Source organism: Bos grunniens, chromosome 16, assembly GCF_055505025.1.
Source record: "Bos grunniens cultivar Pamir isolate PY7600 chromosome 16, Bosgru_T2T1.0, whole genome shotgun sequence".
NCBI lineage: Eukaryota > Metazoa > Chordata > Mammalia > Artiodactyla > Bovidae > Bos > Bos grunniens.
In genome coordinates this window covers 78781504-78800488 of record NC_141180.1, presented here as the reverse complement: position 1 = coordinate 78800488, position 18985 = coordinate 78781504, and the positions used below count along the sequence as shown (strand labels likewise).

At 42.6% G+C, this 18985-nt stretch overlaps 1 long non-coding RNA gene across 1 annotated transcript; it reads right to left on the bottom strand.

Annotated features, from left to right (window-relative positions):
• Positions 1-2838: 2838 nt before the first annotated feature.
• LOC147357085 (uncharacterized) lies at positions 2839-4638 on the bottom strand. The gene is made up of 2 exons (XR_015142884.1): positions 4512-4638; positions 2839-3744 (listed from the first exon to the last, which is right to left on the bottom strand). It is a non-coding gene; the product is annotated as an uncharacterized LOC147357085 (long non-coding RNA).
• Positions 4639-18985: the final 14347 nt, after the last annotated feature.

The following is an 18985-nucleotide window of genomic DNA, read 5'->3' as shown; positions in this document are numbered from 1 at the left end:
CTCATTATTAGTGTATAGGAATGCAAGGGATTTCTGTGTGTTGATTTTATATCCTGCAACTTTACTATAATCATTGATTAGTTCTAGTAATTTTCTGGTGGAGTCTTTAGGGTTTTCTATGTAAAGGATCATGTCATCTGCAAACAGTGAGAGTTTTACTTCTTCCTTTCTAATTTGGACTCCTTTTATTTCTTTTTCTTTTCTGATTGCTGTGGCCAAAACTTCCAAAACTATGTTGGATAGTAATGGTGAAAGTGGGCACCCTTGTCTTGTTCCTGACTTTAGAGGAAATGCTTTCAATTTTTCACCATTGAGGATAATGTTTGCTGTGGGTTTGTCATATATAGCTTTTATTATGTTGAGGTATGTTCCTTCTATTCCTGCTTTCTGGAGAGTTCTTATCATAAATGGATGTTGAATTTTGTCAAAGGCTTTCTCTGCATCTATTGAGATAATCATATGGTTTTTGTTTTTCAATTTGTTAATGTGGTGTATAACATTGATTGATTTGCGGATATTGAGGAATCCTTGCATCCCTGGGATAAAGCCCACTTGGTCATGGTGTATGATCTTTTTAATGTGTTGTTGGATTCTGATTGCTAGAATTTTGTTAAGAAGTTTGCATCTATGTTCATCAGTGATATTGGCCTGTAGTTTTCTTTTTTTGTGGGATCTTTGTCAGGTTTTGGTATTAGGGTGATGGTGGCCTCATAGAATGAGTTGGGAGTTTACCTTCCTCTGCAATTTTCTGGAAGAGTTTGAGCAGGATAGGTGTTAGCTCTTCTCTAAATTTTTGGTAGAATTCAGCTGTGAAGCCGTCTGGACCTGGGCTTTTGTTTGCTGGAAGATTTTTGATTACAGTTTCAATTTCCATGCTTGTGATGGGTCTGTTAAGATTTTCTATTTCTTCCTGGTCGAGTTTTGGAAAGTTGTACTTTTCTAAGAATTTGTCCATTTCTTCCACGTTGCCCATTTTATTGGCATATAATTGTTGATAGTAGTCTCTTATGATCCTTTGTATTTCTGTGTTGTCTGTTGTGATCTCTCCATTTTCGTTTCTAATTTTATTGATTTGATTTTTCTCCCTTTGTTTCTGATGAGTCTGGCTAATGGTTTGTCAATTTTATTTATCCTTTCAAAGAACCAGCTTTTGGCTTTGTTGATTTTTGCTATGGTCTCTTTTGTTTCTTTTGCATTTATTTCTGCCCTAATTTTTAAGATTTCTTTCCTTCTACTAACCCTAGGGTTCTTCATTTCTTCCTTTTCTAGTTGCTTTAGGTGTAGGGTTAGGTTATTTATTTGAGTTTTTTCTTGTTTCTTTAGGTATGCCTGTATTGCTATGAACTTTCCCCTTAGGACTGCTTTTAAAGTGTCCCACAGGTTTTGAGTTGTTGCGTTTTCATTTTCATTCGTTTCTATGCAAATTTTGATTTCTTTTTTGATTTCTTCTGTGATTTGTTGGTTATTCAGCAGAGTGTTGTTCAGCCTCCATATGTTGGAATTTTTAATAGTTTTTCTCCTGTAATTGAGATCTAATCTTACTGCATTGTGGTCAGAAAAGATGCTTGGAATGATTTCTATTTTTTTGAATTTACCAAGGCTAGATTTATGGCCTAGGATGTGATCTATCCTGGAGAAGGTTCCATGTGCGCTTGAGAAAAAGGTGAAATTCATTGTTTTGGGATGAAATGTCCTATAGATATCAATTAGGTCTAACTGGTCTATTGTATCATTTAACGTTTGTGTTTCCTTGTTAATTTTCTGTTTAGTTGATCTATCCATAGGTGTGAGTGGGGTATTAAAGTCTCCCACTATTATTGTGTTATTGTTAATTTCTCCTTTCATACTTGTTAGCATTTGTCTTACATATTGTGGTGCTCCCGTGTTGGGTGCATATATATTTATAATTGTTATATCTTCTTCTTGGATTGATCCTTTGATCATTATGTAGTGACCGTCTTTGTCTCTTTTCACAGCCTTTGTTTTAAAGTCTATTTTATCTGTTATAAGTATTGCTACTCCTGCTTTCTTTTGGTCCCTATTTGCATGGAAAATCTTTTTCCAGCCCTTCACTTTCAGTCTGTATGTGTCCCCTGTTTTGAGGTGGGTCTCTTGTAGACAACATATGTAGGGGTCTTGTTTTTGTATCCATTCAGCCAGTCTTTGTCTTTTGGTTGGGGCATTCAACCCATTTACATTTAAGGTAATTACTGCTAAGTATGATCCCGTTGCCATTTACTTTATTGTTTTGGGTTCGAGTTTATACACTGTTTTTGTGTTTCCTGTCTAGAGAATATCCTTTAGTATTTGTTGGAGAGCTGGTTTGGTGGTGCTGAATTCTCTCAGCTTTTGCTTGTCTGAGAAGCTTTTGATTTCTCCTTCATATTTGAATGAGATCCTTGCTGGGTACAATAATCTGGGCTGTAGGTTATTTTCTTTCATTGCTTTAAGTATGTCTTGCCATTCCCTCCTGGCTTGAAGAGTTTCTATTGAAAGATCAGCTGTTATCCTAATGGGAATTCCCTTGTGTGTTATTTGTTGTTTTTCCCTTGCTGCTTTTAATATTTGTTCTTTGTGTTTGATCTTTGTTAATTTGATTAATATGTGTCTTGGGGTGTTTCGCCATGGGTTTATCCTGTTTGGGACTCTCTGGGTTTCTTGGACTTGGATGATTATTTCCTTCCCCATTTTAGGGAAGTTTTCAACTATTATCTCCTCAAGTATTTTCTCATGGTCTTTCTTTTTGTCTTCTTCTTCTGGAACCCCTATGATTCTAATGTTGTAGCGTTTAATATTGTCCTGGAGGTCTCTGAGATTGTCCTCATTTCTTTTAATTCGTTTTTCTTTTATCCTCTCTGATTCATTTATTTCTACCATTCTATCTTCTAATTCACTAATCCTATCTTCTGCCTCTGTTATTCTACTATTTGTTGCCTCCAGAGTGTTTTTAATTTCATTTATTGCATTATTCATTTTATATTGACTCTCTTTTATTTCTTCTAGGTCCTTGTTAAACCTTTCTTCCATCTTCTCAATCTTTGTCTCCAAGCTATTTATCTGTGATTCCATTTTGATTTCAAGATTTTGGATCAATTTCACTATCATTATTCGGAATTCTTTATCAGGTAGATTCCCTATCTCTTCCTCTTTTGTGTGGTTTGGTGGGCTTTTATCCTGTTTCTTTGTCTGCTGGGTATTCCTCTGTCTCTTCATCTTGTTTAAATTGCTGAGCTTGGGGTGTCCTTTCTGTATTCTGGCAGTTTGTGGAGTTCTCTTTATTGTGGCGTTTCCTCACTCTGTGTGGGTTTGTACAGGTGGCTTGTCAAGGTTTCTCGGTTAGGGAAGCTTGTGTTGGTGTTCTGGTAAGTGGAGCTGTATTTCTTCTCTCTCCTTTCGAAGACTTGGGTTGCTTTTCTGGGTGCCTGATGTCCTCTGCCGGCTTTCAGAAGTTGTTTTGTCGAATTTACTCGGCATTTAAATGTTCTTTTGATGAATTTGTGGGGGAGAAAGTGTTCTCCCCGTCCTACTCCTCCGCCATCTTAGCTCCTCCCCCCAACTGATGATTTTGAACTGTGGAGTTAGAGAAGACTCTTGAGAGTCCCTTGGACAGCAATGAGATCAAACCAGTCAATCCTAAAGGAGATCAGTCCTGAATATTCATTGGAAGGGCTGATGTGGAAGCTGAAGCTCCAATACTTTGGCCACCTGATGTGAAGAGCTGATTCATTGGAAAATACCTTGATTCTGGGAAAGATTGAAGGCAAAAAGAGAAGGGGGCAGCAGAGGATGAGATGGTTAGAGAGCATTACTGACTCAAAGGACATGAATCTGATCAAACTCTGGGAGATAATGGAGGATAGAGGCACCTGCAGTGCTGCAGTTCATGGGGTTGCAAAGAGGAGGCCGTGACTTAGTAACTGACAACAGCAACTATATACATATATATATATATATATATATATATATATATATATATATATATATATATATATATTGCTCTTCGCCATGCTATGGAGGAAGGCATGGCAACCCACTCCAGTATTCTTGCCTGGAGAATCCTCATGGATAGAGGAGCCTCCACCAGGCTATAGTCCATGGGGTCTCAAAGAGTCAGACATGACTGAGCGACTAAGCTCAGCAATCTTCCCAATAGAGTAATGGGAATAGTGAGTCTCCATCTGAGGCTGACTTTGTATGAATTGAAAGTTGAATCTGTAAGGAGTAATAAAGATTGATAAAGTCTCTCACTCAAAATATTTAAAAATTTAAGAAAGACCTGGTTCATCCTCAAATGATTTAATCTAATCCTTTACAAAAGGATTTGCTTCCATGGATTTGAATGTTGGCTACTGCATTATAACTAGTAGACTAAGATGCAGAGAATCACAATTGAAATTCTTAGGTGCCACTTCAAGTAAAGAAGAAAGAAGTGTTCTGTTTTCATATGTTCAACTTGAACATAATATTTTCAGAAATAGATCTACAATGGAAAATAAAATTTATTTGTATACTTATCAATAACTCTTCTGTTAATAATCTTCCATTTTGTCCAGAATGGTGAACTCCAAATTCTTCCCACATTATTATTGGCCAGTGAAGAATGGAGAATGTGTGTTCCTCTTGTATCACACTAAGACCTGGGTGGAAGAAAGTAGATAAGGGTATTTTCCTCCTTAGCCTCTGGGTGCCTAGCATGCAGAGGCGTCTTCTTGGTTGGGACTCAGAATACCCTTAGCATGCTGAGTTACTTGCCAGAGCTGGCACTTCAGAGAGATGCTTGGTTCCTTGTCTTCACACTCGTCATCCACCAGGCACTGGCCTTTCTGCTTCCCTGGGTAACCCTTGATTCACTGTCCCATGAGTGTCTAGATGGAGGAAGCAGTCTGGGAAAGATGGGCATTATGGGGACTAATGGACCTTTATAGGCTTGTTGTAGCCACTGTCTTCCGTTAAGTTGGTTTAACCCTGAGACTGATGGACACCCAGTGGGTAAAATAAGTTGGTATAGAGAATGCGAGAGGCATCTGAACAGGTGTTGAACTCAGGGACTCTCCAAAAGCTTCCAGTTCCTCTCACCACAAAACATCTTGAAAAGTCCTAGAATGTAGGAGTTGAAAGGGACTTACACCTTGGTTCAGACCAAGAGACTTAGGAGTGATGGAAAGGAACTCAGAGACCATCAAATCCCATTCTCTCCTTGTCCAGAAGTAAGTCCAGCCTGAAAGCCTGAGTGAGGTTCTCAACACCTCACGGATATCAAAATTGAGAGCCTGGCCAAGTCTGTCCGTGTGCTCTTTGCCCCATCACTCCCTCAGGACAGTGATTCTCACCTTGACTGTACATGCGACCTCCTGACAAATTGTAAAATGCCGAGGCCTCACCCACAGACGGAGAATGCAATGGCAACCCACTCCAGTGTTCTTGCCTGGAGAATCCCAGGGACGGGACACGACTGAAGCGACTTAGCAGCAGCAGCAGCCACAGAAATTCTATTTGGATCCACTGCTAAAGGGCAAATGCTTTAGCACTCAAGCTGATAACACACTGCTTGACCCATACTGGAAGGCCAGTAAGTTTTTGTTGAATGTTAATTCAGAATTTAATGAGCACAAACAAATAAATGGATTATCCCCAGCAGGTAAGGTTTTATTTTATTTCTCAACTTAATTGTAGACATTTAAAAATATTCACTGAAGTAGAGAGACTACTGTAATTGTTTTTACAGTATATAATTTACCTTTAGAGGTTTTCTGAAGAGTAGATCAGAGAAGTGACTAATCCTGCAGAGAATTCTGACATCCCCACAGGGCCAGGGTTGAGTTACCTGTATGTAGTATGTTTGGGAACCTCTCAGACCATACCCCCTGAATATGTAGCTGTGAGAGATGCAAATGGGGGGACCCAGTGCCCAGGCATCCTGGCAACTAGAAACATAGCAAGCAGCTAAAATCAGGAGGCCTTTTATACAATATGCATATTTTGCAAGCCTGACCCTAGAGCAGTCCTCAGCTCCAAGCAGGTGAAGCAGAATTAGTGCTAGACACTGTCACAGGGGCTAGGGCTGTCTCCCAGAGGTATTCAGCTCTCTGGGGTGGCTTTTTAGAACAGGAAGTGATTCTTTTATGTTCAGATAACACCGCCTTTGACACCTATGAGGGGACGGTTGAAACTTTCCCCATTAATTATCATCAGTTCATGAGAAAGTCTTGGTTTTGGTTACAAGCTCATTGTGGCTATCAGAACTCTTAAATAAATTTCTTTGAAGTTTAATGAAATGAAAGCAGTGACTCACTGAGGATAAAATACACAGCATATCTTTCTAGTTTCCCAGTAAGCTGGTCCCCAGCCAACTTAGTGGTCTTGGCTGTTTGAGGTTAGGAGCCCTGGAAAGGGGGGCCTGGGGTGGGGCACAGCTGCTGAGCTCATGAGATCAGGAAGGTGGGGGACAGCTGCTGAATCCTGCTTTTTCCTCTAGTGCTCCCCACACCCCCAGGGAAGTAGAGTCTCGGCATTAAGTAGGCCCACGTACATCTCCTGCCCAACCTCTGTTCAGCTATGCAGAAGGAGGGCGGTTTGCTTTCAGCACCTTTAAAGCCTGCTGTCGGGATCTCTGTGCTTCTTTTCCTTTACTTCTTGCCCCATCCTCCCTTCACATTTCCAAGCCCTCATGCTGTGCCCGGCAGCCCAGGGAGCCCCACGGCAAGTTTTCCTGCCCAGGTTGGGTAGGCGGATGCGTAAGTGACAGCCCATGTTAGAGATATACCGCCCTATTTCTCTTCTCATCCACACTTACATATTCAGTGACCTACTAACAGAGGGCAGTGGCAGGGAGCTCATTAATCTATATTGTTAGTGCATACAAGTAAGTAGCGTGAAATGGTCAGGGCATCTATTATTCATCCCTGGTGATAACAATATCCCCAGTTCTTACCATAGCTCTTGGTAGATCAGATCAGTCGCTCAGTCGTGTCCGACTCCTTGCGATCCCATGAATCGCAGCACACCAGGCCTCCCTGTCCATCACCAACCCCTGGAGTTCACTCAGACTCATGTCCATCGAGTCAGTGATGCCATCCAGCCATCTCATCCTCTGTCGTCCCCTTCTCCTCTTGCCCCCAATCCCTCCCAGCATCAGAGTCTTTTCCAATGAGTCAACTCTTCACATGAGGTGGCCAAACTACTGGAGTTTCAGCTTTTGCATCATTCCTTCCAAAGAAATCCCAGGGCTGATCTCCTTTAGAATGGACTGGTTGGATCTCCTTGCAGTCCAAGGGACTCTCCAGAGTCTTCTCCAACACCACAGTTCAAAAGCATCAATTCTTCGGTGCTCAGCCTTCTTCACAGTCCAACTCTCACATCCATACATGACAACAGGAAAAACCATAGCCTTGACTAGACAAACCTTTGTTGGTAAAGTAAAGTCTCTGCTTTTGAATATGCTATCTAGGTTGGTCATAGCTTTCCTTCCAAGGAGTAAGCGTTTTTTAATTTCATGGCTGCAGTCACCATCTGCAATGATTTTGGAGCCCCAAAAAATAAAGTCTAACACTGTTTCCACTGTTTCCCCTTCTATTTCCCATGAAGTGATGGGACCAGATGCCATGATCTTCGTTTTCTGAATGTTGAGCTTTAAGCCAACTTTTTCACTCTCCTCTTTCACCTTCATCAAGAGGCTTTTTAGTTCCTCTTCACTTTCTGCCATAAGGGTGGTGTCATCTGCATATCTGAGGTGATTGATATTTCTCCCGGCAATCTTAATTCCAGCTTGTGTTTCTTCCAGTCCAGCGTTTCTCATGATGTACTCTGCATGTAAGTTAAATAAGCAGGTGACAATATACAGCCTTGACGTACTCCTTTTCCTATTTGGAACCAGTCTGTTGTTCCATGTCCAGTTCTAGCTGTTGCTTCCTGACCTGCATACAAATTTCTCAAGAGGCAGATCAGGTGGTCTGGTATTCCCATCTCTTTCAGAATTTTCCACAGTTTATTGTGATCCACACAGTCAAAGGCTTTGGCATAGTCAATAGAGCAGAAATAGATGTTTTTCTAGAATTCTCTTGCTTTTTCCATGATCCAGCGGATGTTGGCAATTTGATCTCTGGGTCCTCTGCCTTTTCTAAAACCAGCTTGAACATCTGGAAGTTCACAGTTCACATATTGCTGAAGCCTGGCTTGGAGAATTTTGAGCATTGCTTTACTAGCGTGTGAGATGAGTGCAATAGTGCAGTAGTTTGAGCATTCTTTGGCATACCTTTCTTTGGGATTGGAATGAAAACTGACCTTTTCTAGTCCTGTGACCACTGCTGAGTTTTCCAAATTTGCTGGCATATTGAGTGCAGCACTTTCACAGCATCATCTTTCAGGATTTGGAATAGCTCAACTGGAATTCCATCACCTCCACTAGCTTTGTTCATAGTGATGCTTTCCAAGACCCACTTGACTTCACATTCCAGGATGTCTGGCTCTAGGTCAGTGATCACACCATCATGATTATCTGGGTCGTGAAGATCTTTTTTGTACAGTTCTTCTGTCTATTCTTGCTATCTCTTCTTAATATCTTCTGCTTCTGTTAGGTCCATACCATTTCTGTCCTTTATTGAGCCCGTCTTTGCATGAAATGTTCCTTTGGTATCTCTGATTTTCTTGAAGAGACCTCTAGTCTTTCCCATTCTGTTGTTTTCCTCTATTTCTTTGCATTGATCACTGAAGGCTTTCTTATCTCTTCTTGCTATTCTTTGGAACTCTTCATTCAGATGTTTATATCTTTCCTTTTCTCCTTTGCTTTTCCCTTCTCTTCTTTTCACAGCTATTTGTAAGGCCTCCCCAGACAGCCATTTTGCTTTTTTGCATTTCTTTTCCATGGGGATGGTCTTGATCCCTGTCTCCTGTACAATGTCACGAACCTCATTCCATAGCTCATCAGGCACTCTATCTGTCAGATCCAGGCCCTTATATCTATTTCTCACTTCCACTGTATAATCATAAAGGATTTGATTTAGGTCATACCTGAATGGTCTAGTGGTTTTCCCTACTTTCCTCAATCTAAGTCTGAATTTGGCAATAAGGAGTTCATGATCTGAGCCACAGTCAGCTCCTGGTCTTGTTCTTGCTGACTGTATAGAGCTTCTCCATCTTTGGCTGCAAAGAATATAATCAATCTGACTTCGGTGTTGACCATCTGGTGATGTCCATGTACAGAGTCTACTCTTGTGTTGTTGGAAGAGGGTGTTTGCTATGACCAGTGCATTTTCTTGGCAAAACTCTATTAGTCTTTGCCCTGCTTCATTCCGTATTCCAAGGCCAAATTTGCCTGGAATACAGCAATTCTTGGTACATAGTGGGTGCTCAATAAATGTTTATTGGAAAGATGGGTGAAAGAAATGGAAAAATCACTAGACCTAAAGCCAGACCCACATTCTCCTCTTGGTACTGCTCATAACTCAGTGTGTCTTTGATTGTTGGGGGCCAGAGTGAGGCACTCGGCCCGTGGCAAAGGTCATGAGGAAGGAGGCTCAACATACACAAAGGCAGGATTGAGCCTCAGGAGTCCCCCTGGAAATCCTCGAGCATCTACCCCCATAACCAGAGCCTGCCTACTTTACTACTTTGTGCTCATCTACACCTCTGACTTTACGGGGGGCTGTCCCCCACCACCTCTTTTGGAGAAGGAGTTAACCTAGAGCTCCAGTTAATAAAAACTCCTGGGCGTGACAAGAGTGTTTTAACCTACAAACTCCTCTGAAGGTTCTCTGGCCTGCCTGACAGGCTTGTCCGGCCACATGTGATTGCTCACAGCCTCCCAACCATGAGAGGCACGAGATGCTTTAAACCTTCTAAAAACAGGTTCCTTAGAAAAGTTAGAAAACTATTAGTATAAGTATAATGGGCTGATTAGAAATTGCATTGGTGAAGGGTTTTTCATTTGTTGAGCCAATGTTTGTTGCTAAGTCTCCACATCCCCTGCCCTTACACACATTAATGAATATATAGAAGAAATAAGTATTAACCTTTGATATAAATCACGTTAGACCTTAGGCTAAGTAAATTCTTTCCTTAACTAAAACCCACTATACCCTCACCCTATAGGAATGTAACTTTATTTGGGTGGTGTCTGTTTTAAGAATAATCACCCCTGGAGAAATAAGTGTCCTGGTTGACTGACCGTTGTCACAAGGAGAGGGTCATAAATTGTCAGCAGGCCCCCTGGCCAGAAGATGATGTAACACCCCTAAGACCTCTGTATACATTTGTGTGAAGCATCTGACTTTGATAAAAGTCAGGACTGCTGACCCCGCATGACTTTTGCATAACATCTCAGTGTATAAAAGTAGACCATGGAAAATAAAGAATTGGGATCAGTTTCTCAAAATACTGGTCTCCCCGTGTCGCTCTCTCTCTCACTCTGGCTGAGTCTCCATCTGGAGCGCGGAACCCGCCATGCTTACTAATTATGCCTGGGCTTCTAAGATCCGACAGGGGAGGCCTCAGTGTCTCCTCTCCTTCGGGAGAATGGAAGGACGCCTGCGGCCTACATAAGTGGTGCAAGCTTCTTGTCTTGAAGTTTTATTGGTCTCCCGCGTAAACCAAGCTACTCAGCCTCTTTTCTCCACTGAATTTTCCTACTGAGCTATCCTCATTCTATTACTCTTTACATCTCTAATTAATATCTAATCGAAGTTATTGTATCCTGATCCTCGCCAACGCCGTCCCTGCTTCGAACTCCCTGGATCAGCCGAGGCTGGACCCCGGCAGGTGGCGCCCGGCTGGACCCCGGCATTTGATGATGTCACCTCATCACTCTGGCCTCAGTTTCCTCTTACATAAACCAAGGTGGTTGGATGAAATTTCCTGCAGTGCCTCTTTTATGGTTCTAAGCTGATACAAGTCCTGATCTGTGCTGAGGAGATATTGATACTTATGTTTAAAACAGACCTGAGAAACAATATCTAACCCAAGGAGAAGCTCTAATTCTGAAAATTCAGAGCCCACGCAGCCAGGAAAGTCAAAGTCATGGGCCAGATTAGTTTTCTGGGGGCTGATTCTGACCCAGTGTCCCAGACAGCAGTGGGTATCAGCATCTGCCCCACAGAGGATGCCTGAAGGTCATGCAGCAGGACCAGGCTGCAGGGGGTGCTGTGCAGGGGGCTGTGCAGGGTGAGAGGCTCATCTCTGTGAGGTGCCTCCCACACCAGTCCATGCCCATGCCCTTCCCAGTGTCGACCTAAATTCACATCTGATCTCTAACGTATTTCTACCATAAGAATAAGGTGTTCTGATTGCCTCAGTTCAAGGAATGTCACTGTGGAGCCATCAGAGACTAGTTTAAAATGGAATAAACAACAAGGACCCACTGTATGGCATAGAGAGCGATATTCAACATTGAACCCAGATCTTCCAGCATTGCAGGCAGATTCTTTACTGTCTGAGCCATCAGGGAAGCCTCAAAGTGAAAATGAAAGTCACTCAGTTGTGTCCACCTCTTTGCGACCGCATGGGCTATATAGTCCGTGGAATTCTCCAGGCCAGAATACTGGAGTGGGTAGCTGTTCCCTTCTCCAGGGGATCTTCCCAACCCAGGGATCAAACCCAGATCTCCCACATTGCAGGTGGATTCTTTACCATCTGAGCCACCAGGGAAGCCCATTCAATATCGAATAACCTATAATGGAAAAGAATCTGAAAAAGAATATATATTTGTATGGGTGATAACCAAATCATTTTGCTGTACACCTAAATAAAACACTGTAAATCAACTACACTTCAGTTTTAAAAAAGGAACTGCCAGTCTCTACAGTGAAGGCTTAATGAAAATAGAGAAGATATTGTGGACCAAAGATTACATAGGAGGGTGGATTTGAGTGATGTACAGACTTGACATACATTATTATGAATTCTCACTGCAACCATGGAAAATAAACACTGCATTATAATTCTTTCTGTCTCCCTTTCTCTTAATGGTGAGGAAATTGAAATGATTCACAGAGGTTAACTGACTTGCTCACAGAGCCAGTAAATGAGGGACCAGGATTCCAAATCTTTTCCAGAAAAGACTCCATAACTCAATCTTTCCACTGTTCTTAGGTACTTCAAAGAGGTAACAGAAAAAGATCACAGCATCCCCATTATCTACTCAATAAAACAATATTAATAACAACTAACATTTACATGCTCTTTGGAGTTGAAAAATTATTTTACATTATCTCACTTAGTTCTCACCATAATCTGAGCCACAGTCAGCTCCCAGTCTTGTTTTTGCTGACTGTATAGAGGTTCTCCATCTTTGGCTGCAGAGAATATAATCAATCTGATTTCAGTGTTGACCATCTGGTGCTGTCCATGTGTAGAGTCTTCCCTTGTGTTGTTGGAAGAGGGTGTTTGCTATGACCAGTGCATTTTCTTGGCAAAACTCTATTAGTCTTTGCCCTGCTTCATTCCGTATTCCAAGGCCAAATTTGCCTGTTACTCCAGGTGTTCCTTGACTTCCTACTTTTGCATTCCAGTCCCCTATAATGAAAAGGACATCTTTTTTGGGTGTTAGTTCTAAAAGGTCTTGAAGGTCTTCATAGAACCGTTCAACTTCAGCTTCTTCAGCATTACTGGTTGGGGCATAGGCTTGCATTACTGTGATATTGAATGGTTTGCCTTGGAAATGAACAGAGATCATTCTGTCATTTTTGAGATTGCATCCAAGTACTGCATTTCAGACTCTTTTGTTGACCATGATGACTACTCCATTTCTTCTGAGGGATTCCTGCCCACAGTCGTAGATATAATGGTCATCTGAGTTAAATTCACCCATTCCAGTCCATTTTAGTTCGTTGATTCCTAGAATGCTGACGTTCACTCTTGCCATCTCTTGTTTGACCACTTCCAATTTGCCTTGATTCATGGACCTGACATTTCAGGTTCCTATGCAATATTGCACTTTACAGCATCAGACCTTGCTTCTATCACCAGTCACATCCACAGCTGGGTATTATTTTTGCTTTGGCTCCATCCCTTCATTCTTTCTGGAGTTATTTCTCCACTGATCTCCAGTAGCACATTGGGCACCTACTGACCTGGGGAGTTCCTCTTTCAGTATTCTATCATTTTGCCTTTTCATACTGTTCATGGGGTTCTCAAGGCAAGAATACTGAAGTGGTTTGCCATTCCCTTCTCCAGTGGACCACATTCTGTCAGACCTCTCCACCATGACCTGACCATCTTGGGTGGCCCCACACGGCATGGCTTAGTTTCATTGAGTTAGACAAGGCTGTTGTCTGTGTGATCAGATTGGCTAGTTTTCTGTGATTATGGTTTCACCTCCTTATTGCCAAATACAGACTAAAATTGAAGAAAGTAGGGAAAACCACTAGACCATTCAGTTCAGTTCAGTTCAGTTGCTCAATCGTGTCTGACTCTTTGCGACCCCATGAATTGTAGCACACCAGGCCTCCCTGTCCATCACTAACTCCCAGAGTTCACTCAGACTCAGTTCCATCGAGTCAGTGATGCCATCCAGCCATCTCATCCTCTGTCATCCCCTTCTCCTCCTGCCCCCAATCCCTCCCAGCATCAGAATCTGTTCCAATGAGTCAACTCTTCGCATGAGGTGGCCAAACTACTGGAGTTTCAGCTTCAGCATCATTCCTTCCAAAGAAATCCCAGGGCTGATCTCCTTCAGAATGGACTGATTGGATCTCCTTGCAGTCCAAGAGACTCTCAAGAGTCTTCTCCAACACCACAGTTCAAAAGCATCAATTCTTCAGTGCTCAGCCTTCTTCACAGTCCAACTCTCACATGCATACATGACCACAGGGAAAACCATAGCCTTGACTAGACGGACCTTTGTTGTCAAAGTAATGTCTCTGCTTTTGAATATGCTATCTAGGTTGGTCATAACTTTCCTTCCAAGGAGTAAGTGTCTTTTAATTTCATGGCTGCAGTCACCATCTGCAGTGATTTTGGAGCCCAGAAAAATAAAGTCAGCCATTGTTTCCACTGTTCCCCCATCTATTTCCCATGAAATGATGGGACCAGATGCCATGATCTTCATTTTCTGCATGTTGAGCTTTAAGCCAACTTTCTTACTCTCCACTTTCACTTTCATCAAGAGGCTTTTTAGTTCCTCTTCATGTTCTGCCATAAGGGTGGTGTCATCTGCATGTGTGAGGTTATTGATATTTCTCCTGGCAATCTTGATTCCAGCTTGTGTTTCTTCCAGTCCAGCGTTTCTCATGATGTACTCTGCATATAAGTTAAATAAGCAGGGTGACAATATACAGCCTTGACGTACTCCCTTTCCTATTTGGAACCAGTCTGTTGTGACCCAATTCAAATTTCTTATGATTATACAGTGGAAGTGAGAAATGGATTTAAGGAACTAGATCTGATAGACAGAGTGCCTGATGAACTATGGACGTAGGTTCATGACCTTGTACAGGAGACAGGGATCAAGATCATCCCATGGAAAAGAAATGCAAAAAAGCAAAATGGCTGTCTGGAGAGGCCTTACGAATAGCTGTGAAAAGAAGAGAAGCGAAAAGCAAAGGAGAGAAGGAAGGATATAAGCATCTGAATGCAGAGTTCCAATGCAAGGAGAGATAAGAAAGCCTTCCTCAGTGATCAGTGCAAAGAAAGAGGAAAATAACAGAATGGGAAAGACTAGAGGTCTCTTCAAGAAAATCAGAGATACCAAGGGAATATTTCATGCAAAGATGGGTTCAATAAAGGACAGAAATGGTATGGACTTAACAGAAGCAGAAGATATTAAGAAGAGGTGGCAAGAATACACAGAACTGTACAAAAAAGATCTTCACGACCCAGATAATCACGATGGTGTGATCACTAACCTAGAGCCAGACATCCTGGAATGTGAAGTCAAGTGGGCCTTAGGAAGCATCACTACGAACAAAGCTAGTGGAGGTGATGGAATTCCAGTTGAGCTATTTCAAATCCTGAAAGATGATGCTGTGAAAGTGCTGCACTCAATATGCCAGCAAATTTGGAAAACTCAGCAGTGGCCACAGGACTGGAAAAGGTCAGTTTTCATTCCAATCCCAAAGAAAGGCATGCCAAAGAATGCTCAAACTACCGCACAATTGCACTCATCTCACACGCTAGTAAAGTAATGCTCAAAATTCTCCAAGCCAGGCTTCAGCAATACATGAACCGTGAACTTCCAGATGTTCAAGCTGGTTTTAGAAAAGGCAGAGGACCCAGAGATCAAATTACCAACATCCGCTGGATCATGGAAAAAGCAAGAGAGTTTCAGAAAAACATCTATTTCTGCTCTATTGACTATGCCAAAGCCTTTGACTGTGTGAAGTGAAGGGAAGTGAAGTCACTCAGTCGTGTCCTACTCTTTGCAACCCCATGGACTGTAGCTTACCAGGCTCCTCAGTCCATAGGATTTTCCAGGCAAGAGTACTACAGTAGGTTGCCATTTCCTTCTCCAGGGAATCTTCCCAAACCAGGGTTCGAACCCAGGTCTACTGCATTGTAGGCAGATGCTTTACCATCTGAGTGACTGTGTGGATCACAATAAACTGTGGAAAATTCTGAAAGAGATTGGAATACTGGACCACCTGACCTGCCTCCTGAGAAACCTATATGCAGGTTGAGAACCAACAGTTAGAACTGGACATGGAACAACAGACTGGTTCCAAATAGGAAAAGGAGTACGTCAAGGCTGTATATTGTCACCCTGCTTATTTAACTTATATACAGAGTACATCATGAGAAATGCTGGACTGGATGAATCACAAGCTGGAATCTAGGTTGCCTGGAGAAATATCAGTAACCTCAGATATGCAGATGACACCACCCTTATGGCAGAAAGGGAAGAGGAACTAAAAAGCCTCTTGTTGAAAGTGAAAGAGGAGAGTGAAAAATTTGGCTTAAAGCTCAACATTCAGAAAACTAAGATCATGGCATCTGGTCCCATCACTTCATGGGAAATAGATGGGGAAACAGTGGAAACAATGGCTGACTTTATTTTTCTGGGCTCCAAAATCACTGCAGATGGTGACTGCAGCCATAAAATTAAAAGACGCTTACTCCTTGGAAGGAAAGTTATGACCAACCTAGATAGCATATTCAAAAGCAGAGACATTACTTTGGCAACAAAGGTCCATCTAGTCAAGGCTATGGTTTTTCCTGTGGTCATGTATGCATGTGAGAGTTGGACTGTGAAGAAAGCTGAGCGCCGAAGAATTGATGCTTTTGAACTGTGGTGTTGGAGAAGACTCTTGAGAGTCCCTTGGACTGCAAGGAGATCCAACCAGTCCATCCTAAGGGAGATCAGTCCTGGGTGTTCATTGGAAGTACTGAAACTGAAGCTGAAACTCCAATACTTTGGCCACCTCATGCGAAGAGTTGACTCATTGGAAAAGACCCTAACGCTGGGAGGGATTAGGAGCAGGAGGAGAAGGGGACGACAGAGGATAAGATGGCTGGATGGCATCACTGACTCAATGGACATGAGTTTGAGTAAACTCTGGGATTTGGTGATGGACAGGAAGCCCTGGCATGCTGCGATTCATGGGGTCACAAAGAGTCGGACACGACTGAGCGACAGAACTGAACTGAATTCTCACCATAGTTCTTTCAGATGGTTATACCAGTCCTATTTTTAAGGAGATGGATAATAAGGTTCAGAAGACCTAATTACTAGGCCATGATCAGTTCAGTTCAGTCTAGTCTCTCAGTCGTGTCCAACTCTTTGTAACTCCATGGACTGTAGCACTCCAGGCCTCCCTATTCATCACCAACTCCCAGAGTTTACTCAAATTCATGTCCATCGAGTCGGTGATGCCATCCAACCATCTCATCCTCTATTGTCCCCTTCTCTTCCCACCTTCAATCTTTCCCAGCATCAGGGTCTTTTCCAGTGAGTCAGTTCTTCATATCAGGTGGCCAAAGTATTGGAGTTTTAACTTCAGTATCAGTCCTTCCAATGAAAATTCAGGTCTGATTTCCTTTAGGATGGACTGGTTGGATCTCCTTGCAGTCCAAGGAACTCTCAAGAGTCTTCTCCAACACCACAGTTCAAAAACATCAGCTCTTCAGTGTTCAGCCTTCTTTATTGTTCAACTCTCACATCCACACATGACTACTGGAAAAACTGTAGCTTTGACTGACAGACCTTTGTGGGCAAAGTCTCTGCTTTTGAATATGCTGTCTAGGCTGGTCATAGCTTTTCCTCCAAGGAGCAAGTGTCTTTTAATTTCATGGCTGCAGTCACCATCTATAGTGATTTTGGAGCCCCCCCAAAAATAAAGTCTGTCACTGTTACCATTGTTTCCCCATCTATTTGCCATGAAGTGATGGGACCAGATGCCATGATCTCAGTTTTCTGAATGTAGAGTTTTAAGCCAATTTTTTCACTCTCCTCTTTCACTTTCATCAAGAGGCTCTTTCATTCTTTGCTTTCTGTCTTAAGGGTAGTGTCATCTGCATATCTGAGGTTATTGATATTTCTCCCAGCAATCTTGATTCCAGCTTATTCTTCATCCAGCCTGGCATTTCACATGATGTACTCTGCATATAAGTTAAATAAGCAGGGTGACAATTCAGCTCGGACATACTCCTTTCCCGATTTGATGATCCCTTCCCTATTGGGTTTCCCTTGTGGCCCTGCTGATAAAGAAGCCACCTGCAATGTGGTAGACCTGGGTTCGATCCCTAGGTTGGGAAGATGCCCTGGAGAAGGGAAAGGCTACCCACTCCAGTATTCTGGCCTAGAGAATTCCACGGACAGTCCACGGGGTCGTAAAGAGTTGGACAGGACTGAGCAACTTTCACTTTCACTTTCCCGATTTGGAACTAGTCTGTTATTCCATGCCAAGATCACCAGGACATTAAAATTGAGACAAGAGACAAAAATGAAAGATATCTGGAGTCCTCATAAGTAATATAAAGGGATTCCGGGAGTAGAATTTGTAAAAATCATTGCTGTAAGCCAACCTGCTTCTCAACTTTGTATTTCTGCCTCTTTCTTTTTTTTTTTTTTTCAACCAGCCACACAGAATTGAAAATCAGGAACCATAGACACGGGAGCTTTAAACATGGAAGGACTCTCAAGTCGCCATCAAGGTGAAGCCTGAAAGTTTCTCAAAGGTGCTCCAGGGGCTGTCTTAGGGGTGAAATTGGGGGTGGGAGTTCCAAGAAAAATTGTTATTCATAAACTGGCACCAGAGTCTCTCATACACAGAATCTGACTTGGCTTAGAAAAAGACTTGGCAAACTTCAGGGAGATAGAGGTAAGACCCTGATGGTATGATCTGAAAGGCAGTCAGGAAGAGATGGTCGACCCACTAGCATAAAAAATAAGCCAAGATTTGGAAAGTGATGAAGAGAGAAGGGAAAAGGAGGGAGAAAGGATGGATATCACAGGTGAAGGCTAGTGCTGAGTCAGCAGAAATGGCACATGGGCCTTTTGAGAACAGGGAAGTCTCATTTTAGCTATCTGTTCCAGGGTTCTCTGATGTACATCTGTCCTCCCCATGTCCTCTTCATCTCGCTACACAAACCTGCCTGGTAGGAGGACATTTGAGAGGATGGGAAGAGGGTGGAGAAGGATTGCATCCTATATTTTGGTCAAGGTTGGGGTAGAGACGAAGATGCAGAATGAGCATTCAGCAGGGATAGATGGTGGCGCCCAAGGTGCTCGGGGGAAGCAAGGGCCTTGGGCCTTATGCGGTGTGCGGGGTGGGTTCAGACGATCTTCCCTGGATCCTGAGGAGCAGGTAGCCCTGCTCCAGAGCATGTGCCCCAAGTCAGGCTCCTTGCCTCCAAAGACCTCTCAAATGACCCCACTTTTTCTACCTCCTGATTATTTACCCTGAAACACTGTTCACAACTCCTCCCTATGCATGTAGCCACGTGGTTTTGTGCTTATTAAATAAAATCCAGTATCTTAAGCCTGGCCTCTCCCACCATCGTCCATGAACCTTCTGCTCTTGTCAGGCTGTCCCCCCTTACATCCACACTGCTGCCTCTA